This window comes from Hypanus sabinus, chromosome 3 (genome assembly GCF_030144855.1).
Source record: "Hypanus sabinus isolate sHypSab1 chromosome 3, sHypSab1.hap1, whole genome shotgun sequence".
NCBI classification, from domain to species: Eukaryota; Metazoa; Chordata; class Chondrichthyes; order Myliobatiformes; family Dasyatidae; genus Hypanus; species Hypanus sabinus.
The window spans coordinates 171,228,084-171,237,224 of record NC_082708.1 but is presented as its reverse complement, the minus strand read 5'-3'; positions in this window follow the sequence as shown (position 1 = coordinate 171,237,224).

The window sequence follows — 9,141 nt, the reverse complement described above, 5'->3', positions numbered from 1 at the left end:
AGATCGCACTTTTTTCTGGTGGACAGAGTGTAGGTTCTTGGTAAAGTGGTCTCCCAGTCTACGTTGGGTCTCACCAATATACAGGAGGCCACACCAGGAGCACCAGATACAGTATATGACCCCAACAGATTTACAGGTGAAGTGTTGCCTCAACTGAAAGGACTGTTTGTGGCCCTGAATGGAAGTGAGAGAGGAGGTGTAGGGACAGATGTAGCACTTGTTCTGCTTACAAGGATAAGTGCTGTGAGGGAGATTAGTAGGGAGGGACAAATGAATAAGGGAGCCACGTAGGAGGCGATACATGTGGAAAGCAGAAAGTTGGCAGGGAGGGAGAAATTAGGGAGTTTAATGTAAGGGAACCCTTCAGAGGCACTGATCATAATATGATTGAATTCATACTGCATTTGAGAGGGAGAAGAATAGTCAAATGTATCAGTATCAGAATCAAATAAAGGGAATTACAGAGGCATGAGAGAGGAGCTTGCCCAGGTGGACTGGAAGAGGATACTGGTGGGGATGACAGCAGAGTAGAGATGGCTGAAGTTTCTGGGAATAATTTACAGGGCGCATGATAGATATATCCCACAGAGGAAATAGTGCTCAAATTGGAGGGTAGGCAATCATGGCTGATAAAGGAAGTTAAGGATTGCATGAAAGCCAAGGAAAGGGCATATAAGGTAGCAAAAGTGAGTGGAAAGTTGGATGATAGGAAGTTTAAAATCCAACAAGAAAAGCTGTGAGGAGGGAAAAGATGAAATATGAGGGCAGACTAGCCATTAATATAAAGCAGGATACTGAAAGCTTTTTCAGTTATATAAAGGGTAAAAGGGAGATGAGAGTTGATATTGGACCACTGGAAAATGATGCTGGTAAGGTTGTAATGGGGGACAAAGAAATGACAGATGAACTTAAAGGGACTTTGCATTCGTCTTCACTGTGGAAGACACTAGCAGTGTGCCAGAGGTCCGTGAGTGTCAGGGAGCAGGAGTGAGCGCCATTGCTATTACAAAGGAAGAAGTGCTAGGCAAACTCAAAAGTCTTAAAGTGGATAAGTCACCTGGACCAGTTGGACTACGTCCCAGAGTCCTGAGAGAGGTTGCTGAAGAGATAATGGATGCATTGGTCAGGACCTTTTAAGACTCTCTTGATTCTGGCATGGTCCCAGAGGACTAGAAAATTGCACATATTACTCCACTCTTTAAGGAAGGAAGGAAAGCAAAAGAAAGGAAATTATAAGCCAGTTAGCCTATCCTCAGATTTCAGAAGGCATTTGTTAAGGTGCCACACATGAGGCTGCTTAAGAACATTAAATCCTATGGCATTACAGGAAAGATACTGGCACAGATAGTGGAATGGCCAACAGGCAGGAGGCAGAGAGTGGAAATAAAAGGAGCCTTTTCTGGTTGGCTGTCAGTTACTAGTGGTGTTCCTCAGGGGTCAGGGCAGTGGATCAGGGATCCAAATGCAGACCCAGTACTGAGCACACAGGGATATTAATCAAGTAACAAATCCTAAGGTGCAAATAAAGTTGGCATCAAAGTTCAGGCAGAGATCAAAACATACAGAGAAATCCAAAAACCAGAACAGGGAAACAGGCAGAGTCAATATTCAGACAGAGTACATGCTGGAAAGACTCAAGAAAATTCACTGGCACAATCTGGTAACAAACAGGTGAAAACACAGGACTGAAATACACTGAACAATAAACAGAGAGGCAGATGATAGGTGGAGCATAATGAGACACAAGTAGCAGCAAAACAGGTAATAATGAGAAACAGATGAGAGGCAGAGTACTCAGTAATACAGGGGCTGGAGTAGGGCAGGGGCAGGAGCAGGAGCAGAAGCAGATGGCAATACAAAACTACAGACTGACGGCTAGGGGAAAAAAAACACACAAAAAGTCAAAGTTCAACTGGAGGTACTTTTCACAGTTTGTCAGTGATCTAGATAATGGAATTGATGGCTTTGTGACAGTTCCCAGATGATACAAAAATAGGTGGAGAGGTAGGTAGTGCTGAGGAAGAAATGCAATTGCAGTAGGGAATACACAATTTGGAAGAATGGCCAACAATGTGGCAGATGGAATGCAGTGAGGGGAAATGTATGGTTATGCATTTTGGTAAAAGGAACAATAGTATGGATATTATCTAAATGGGGAGGAGTTTCAAACATCAGACGTGTAGAGGGACTTACGAGTCCTTGTGTAAGACTCCCAGAAGGCTAGTTTACAGGTTGAGTCTGTAGTAAAGAATGCATATGTAATGTTGGCATTTATTTCAAGTGGAATAGAATCTAAAAGCAAGGAGATAATGGTGAGCCTTTCTAAGACACTAGTCAGGCCACACTTGGAGTATTATCAACAGTTTTAGTCATTTCATTTTAAAAAAAACAGGACAGAGAATCTGTTGCTTTAGTTGCCTGTACATGTCTCAGCTCACACCCTGCAGGGTTTACCATCTCCCATCAGCAAACGGATGAGCAATAAATGAGGTTCTGACATTCAGATCCGCTGTTAGAATAAAGGAATCCCATCAATCATACAGCTGAAACAGGAGCATCTTGCTTTTGTTGGCTGTTTAGTCAGCTCACTGAAATGGAAGTTATTTCAATTACTGAATCATGTCAGTGCAAGACCGTGAACAAGAAAAAAAACGAGCGGCAAATGGTAGTGCTTTTACTAGATCAGGAGTTTATTCAGCTCTATGTTTATTACAGGCAATAGCTAAGAGGTACTGTAGGTCGCAGCCCGTGGAGTTTCTTTGCCAGAGGTGACATTGTATTCACTTCTCTCTGGTTTCCATGTGGTGTTTGTGTCCTTGCAGATCCTTCTCCTGCATGTTTAGCACTTTCCCCCAAATCCTCAGTAAAATTGATATCCATATATGGTCTTAAATAGAGTCCAGTAGGTTCAATTCACTTCACTGATCAAAATAGATCTCCACTTTTAGGATCCATACAGTCTGGCATCTCATAATAGATTTACTGTTATGTACCATTATCAGAGATACTTTGTCTTCTCAAAGAGCAGGGACTCCTTGATGATCCTACTTTTACCACTTTTAGAGAAGAACTACCCTCACTGTCCCTATTCAATGGTTTCTGCTCTCCCTAAGATACAGCCACTCCAGTTCCAATCCCATTCTTCTTGCAGGCCTCCAGTCTCAGGAACAATTGCTCATATTTTTGCCAATTCAAGATCATGAGGCATAGAAACATGCAGCCAACGACTCTGCTCCACCATTCCATCATGGCTGATTCATTATCCCTCTCAACCCCATTCTCCCTGTAACCTTAGACACCCTTACTAATCATGAATCTGTCAACCTCTGCTTTATACAGTGCCTATAAAAAGTATTCAGCCCACCGCCCTGGAAGGTTTCATGTTTTATTGTTTTATAACATTGAATCACAGTGATTTAATTTTGCTTTTTTGACACTGATCAACAGAAAAAGACTCTTTAGTGTCAAAGTGAAAACAGATTTCCAAAAAGTGATCTAAATTAATTTCAAATATAGAACACAAAATAATTGATTGTATAAATATTCGCCCCCTTTAATATGACACACCAAATTATCACTGGTGCAGCCAATTGGTTTAGAAGTCATTGGTTAATTGGAGATCATCCTGTGCAGTCAAGGTTTTACAATTGATTGTCATTAAAATTCACCCATATCTGGAAGGTCTAACTATTGGTGAATGGGTATCCTGGCAAAAACTACTCCATGAAGACAAAATGACACTTAAAGCAGCTCTGTGAAAAGGGTATTGAAAAGCACAAGTTAGGAGATGGATCCAAGAAAATTTCAAGTCACTGAATATCCCTTGGAGTACAGTTCAGTCAATCAAGAAATGGAAAGAATATGGCACAGCTGTAAATCTCACTAAAGCAGGCTGTCCTCTAAAACTGAATGACAGCGGAAGAAGGAGATTAGTTAGGGAGGTTACCAACTGACCTATGACAACTCCAGAGGGTTTACAGGCTTCAGTGGCTGAGATGGGAGAGACTGTTGCCCAGGTGCTTCAATGGTCTCAGCTTTATGGGAGAGTGACAAAGAGAATGCCACTGTTGAAAAGAAACTCACGTAAATTCTCGGCTAGTTTGCCAAAAGGTATATGAAGTCAGGCGGAAGATGGTTCTAAGGTCTGATGAAACCAAAATTGAGCTTTTTTGCCATCAGACTAAACACTATGTTTGGCGTAAGCCGAACACCGCACTTCATCAAAAGCACACTGTCCTTACTGTGAAGCACGGTGGTAGCTACATCACACTGTGGGGATGCTTCACTGCAGCAGGCCCTGGAAGGCTTCTGAAGGTAGAAGGTAAAATGAATGCAACAAAATAAAGGGAAATCCTGGAGGAAAACCTGATGCAGTCTGCAAGAAAACTGCAAGTTGGGAGAAGATTTGTTTTCCAGCAAGACAATGAACTCAAGCATAAAGCCAAAGTACACAGAAAGGACTTAAAAACAACAGTTAATGTCCTGGAGTGGCTAAGTCAGAGTCCAGAACTCAATCCAATTGAGACTTTGTGGCTGCACATGAAAAGGGCTGTTCCCTCACGATCCCCATGCAACCTGACAGAGCATGAGTGGTTTTGAAAAAGAAGAATGAGGAAAAATTACAGTGTCCAGATGTGCAAAGCTGAATCAGACCTATCCACACAAACTCAAAGCTGTAAGTGCTGCCAAAGGTGCATCTACTAAAATGCTGACTTCAAGGGAGCATCATTAATTTAAATCATTTGTAGAGATCTGCTTTCACTTTGACACAAAAATTAAAAAGCCAAAATTAAATCCACTGTGATTCAAAGTTGTAAAACAATAAAACATGAAAACTTCTGTGGGGGGGGGGGGTGATACCTTTTATTGGCACAATATATACCCAATAACCTGGCCTCCAAACAGCAATGAATTCCACAGATTCACAACCCTCTGGCTAAATAAATTCCTCCTCGTATGTTCTAAATGGGCATCTCTGTATTTTGATGCTGTGCCATCTGGTCCTAGATTCCCCCCTTGACAGGGAACATCCTCTCTAGATCCACTCTATCTAGGCCTTTTAATATTCAAGGTGTTTTTTTCAATGAGATCCACCATTATTCATTTAGTTTGCCTTTATGTTTCTGTATTTTAAAATATGCATCTGATTGAATATTAATCGTTACTTCATAGAAAGGCTACTTATCCCAGAGCTATAGTCTTTTTCCAGGTAATTATAAAACCCATGATCCTTATGACATGACCAGCATTCGTGGACCTTCTACCCAGGAAGAATTCATTGCTTTTCGAAAGCGATAGAAGAAAGCTGAAGTGCAAAATAAACCTGAATTGTTCAGCAAACTATATTAAAATTGATTGCAAAAGAGAACATTGAAAATATTTGATCTCTTCCAAAAAACCTTTAACTTTGTAAAAGTAACTGCTGACTTTAAGTAATGGGCTGAAGGGGAGCACCATTCCCTGGTGAGTTAGGGGGTCAATCCACCGCAGGTTACAGCACTTCACTGAAGAAGCCTCTGTTTAAACAGTTCTACATTTCACATTAGATTAAATATAGAACATAGAATAGTATATACCCTTCAGGAAGTGGCAGATGGAATTCAAAGAAAAGTGTGAGGTGATTCCGTTTGGAAGGTTGAGTGTGAAGGCAGAACATAGGGTAAGTGGCAAGATTCTTAACAGTGTGGATGAACTGAGGGATCTTGGGGTCCACATCCATAGGTCACACAAGTTGAAAGGGCAGTTGAAAAGGCATCTGGTGTGTTGACCTTCATTAGTTAAGGGATTGAGTTCAAGGGATTACAACTATAAAAATCTGGTTCAACTACATGGAGTATTGTGTTCAGTTCTGGTCACCTCATTACAGGAAGGATGTTGAAACTTCAGTGAGAGATTTACCAGGATGCTGCCTTAATTAGAGAGCATGTATTATGAGGATAGGTTGAGTGAGCTAGGGATTTTCTCTTCAGAGTGCAAGAGGTTGAGAGGTGACTGAATAGAGGCATACAAGATGATAGAGATATAGAACATGTGAACAGCCGGAGACTTTTTCCCCAGGGCAGAACTGGCAGGGGGCATAATTTTAAAGTGATTGGAGAAAAGTATAGACAAGGTGTCAGAGATAGTTTTTTTTTAAACACTGTGTAGTCGTAAGGTGCATGGAACATGCTGCCAGTATGATGGTGGAGGAAGATAGATTAGGGACATTTAAGAGATTCTTGCATAGGGACATGAATGATGGAAAAATGAAGGGCTATGTGGGAAGGAAGGGTTGGATTGATCTTAGAGTAGGTTAAGAGGTCATGACAGCATCATGGGTCAAAGGGCCGGTGCTGTGCTAAAATGCTCCATGTACTATGATATTCTGCTGACTTTTTAAACCTACTCCAAGATCAATATAACGCTTCCCTCTTACTTAGCCCTCCATTTTGCTTTCATCCACATGCCTAACTAAGAATCACAAAAGTGTCCCTAATGTATCTGCCCCTACCACTACCCCTAGCAGGGCATTCCATGCACACACCCCTCTCTATGTAAAAAAAAATCTACCTCTAACATCTCCTCTGTACATTCCTCAAATCACCTTAAAAGTATGTCCTCTTGTATTAGTTACTGCTGCCCTTGGAAAAAAGGTGCTGGCTGTCCACTCTGTCTATGCTTCTTACCATCGTATACATCTCTATCAAGTCACCTTTATTCTTTAGTAGCTGGTTAAAGAACATGTTATGGAAATACTTTGCAGCTTCTGAAATCCTCCCTCACTCCACCATCCCCAGTCCAACGTTAAACAGAATGGTTTCACCGCCTTTATAAATTATCAGAAAATGCTGACAGATCCTGTTTACCGAAGGAATGCTTAAATTAGGGTGATTATCCTAATGTTTCATCTTCCTAGCTCACCCCAGAGTACAAAGTTATAATTTGTCTAGTGTAAAGTGGGTGGTTTGGTTAGCTGCCTGTTGTGGGGTGTACAGTTCCACTGCAGTGAAAGGAAATGATTTTCAAGCACTATGTACAATGTTTAACCCGAGAGATTCTGCAGTTGCTGGAAATCCAGAGGAACATAGCCGAACAAAGCTGCAGGAGCTCATCTACAGAGAGGAATGAACATTGGGGGCTGAGACCCTTCATCGGGACTGGGCAGGAATACGAAGGTGGAGGAAGGGAAGGATTACAACCTGGCACAGATGATAAGTGAAACAAGGTGAGAGGAAAAGCAGATGGGTGGCGGAAGGGGGAACGAAGTGAGAAGCTGATACGTGGAAGAGGAAGGAAGCTGATAGGACAAGCTTGGACTGTGTACAACAGGCAGTCCATCCAATCCACGAACTTTGTGTCAATGCCAGATATTAGGACCTGCCTATTTCCATCGCTGAAGATCAAGAGGAGAGAGACAAAGTTTCAGTCAGTTTCAGCTACCCCTCAGGAAGCACTTCCTGTGGAAGGAAGTTTATAATATTTTGGTTCTTCTCCCTATGGTTAGGCACAATGGAGAGGTCCACACATTTTTTCTAATTGCAGTAACTAGGGATACCTATAGATGCCAATGATATAAACCACCTTTGCGCACATCTAAAAGCAGCGCTGCCAGAAGAAAGCGGTATCAATCATCGAGGACCCCCACCACCCAGGCCATGATCTGTTCTTGCTGCTGCCATTGGGAAGGAGGTTCAGAAGCCTGAGGCCCCACACCACTGAACCATAAGGCTCCTAAAGAACCAGCCATCATCATGTATACGCACTTTGATAATAAATTTATTTTGAACCTTTATCTTTCAATTTCTCTAGAAGGTAATTCAGCAGGTATCTACAATAACTCCTGCCTAATATTCCATTGCTTGAAGATACTGGTGCTTAGGAATACAGTATTAAAGAAAACTGTAAAGAAAACTGTAGTGAAACTACAATGTAGTCTGCTGTAGTGAAAACTGGGCTCAGACACTAGATCTCCTATGGTTGTACAAAAGAGTTATTTCCAAGCAATTAGACATCAAATGGGAAGGAGTGAGGCGAGGTGAGCTCCCTCTTACTCAACAGATGAAGGGCTTGAGACCACATACAGGCAGATGGGGCGAGTTTAAATTGGCATCATGGTCGGCACAAACACCGCGGGTCAAAGAGCCTATTCCCCTGCTGTACTGTCTAACATTCTTCTTCAGGGTCACTTGTTCTGCAATGCAACAGCAGCCAAACTTTGGGAAGTGAATCACTGTCTGTGAAATGCTAACAAATATCCTGGAAGTCAGGAAGGTCTTTCTTTCTGTTTCTTATTAAAATAATTCAACAAGGGGATAATTCTCCACAACATTTGCAGCATTGTAGAAAGAAAAAATGTGGCTAACCTCTGGGAAGACAGTTATTATTCAAAACAACAACTCTACCAACATCCGGACTACTGCACGCAGATTCTGATGCATTTATTTATCACATGTACATGGAAACATGCAGTAAAATGCATTGTTTGTGTTAATGACCAACACAACCTAAGGATGTGCTGGGGGCAGCCTGTAAGAGTTGCCACACATTCCAGGGCCAACATAGCATGCCCATAATGCTTAGCAGAACAACACAGACCACAACAGGCATCGGAACAACATCAAACCAAGCCCAGTTTCTTCTTCCCTGGGCAAATTTTTGAGCCTCCAGAGGGCTGGACAAAGGCCTCCAACTTCCCCAGTGCTCTTCAGGCTCATAGATCCAGGATTTTAGCCCTAGGACTTCGACCTCTGGACTTACGATATACATTTGGGCTTTGAACTTCAGTGTCACCGATGACAGAACCCCGACTCCAGGTCTTAAACTGTAGACTTGCAAACTTATGTACCCAGAGGTCACCAACATTCATGCCCTCTTTCGCATGGATATCTGACCCAAGGGCCCAATGACCACCAGCCCCTGCTCTCACTAGTTGTCATCCACAGCACTTGCTAGCCTGCCATACATGGATATTCTTTGTCACCACTGCTGTCACTAGTTTTCCGGTGCCGAGCAGAAGCCAAAACTCCAGATTCTTTTGCCCCCACTGTCCACTTCATTGGTCTTCGCGTGCAGAATAGAGACCCAGACTCCCGATGTTCAACTTCATGTCCACATTGCTGAACGTGGAGGCTGGATCAGAGGCCCAGACTCCGGCCTGATCTC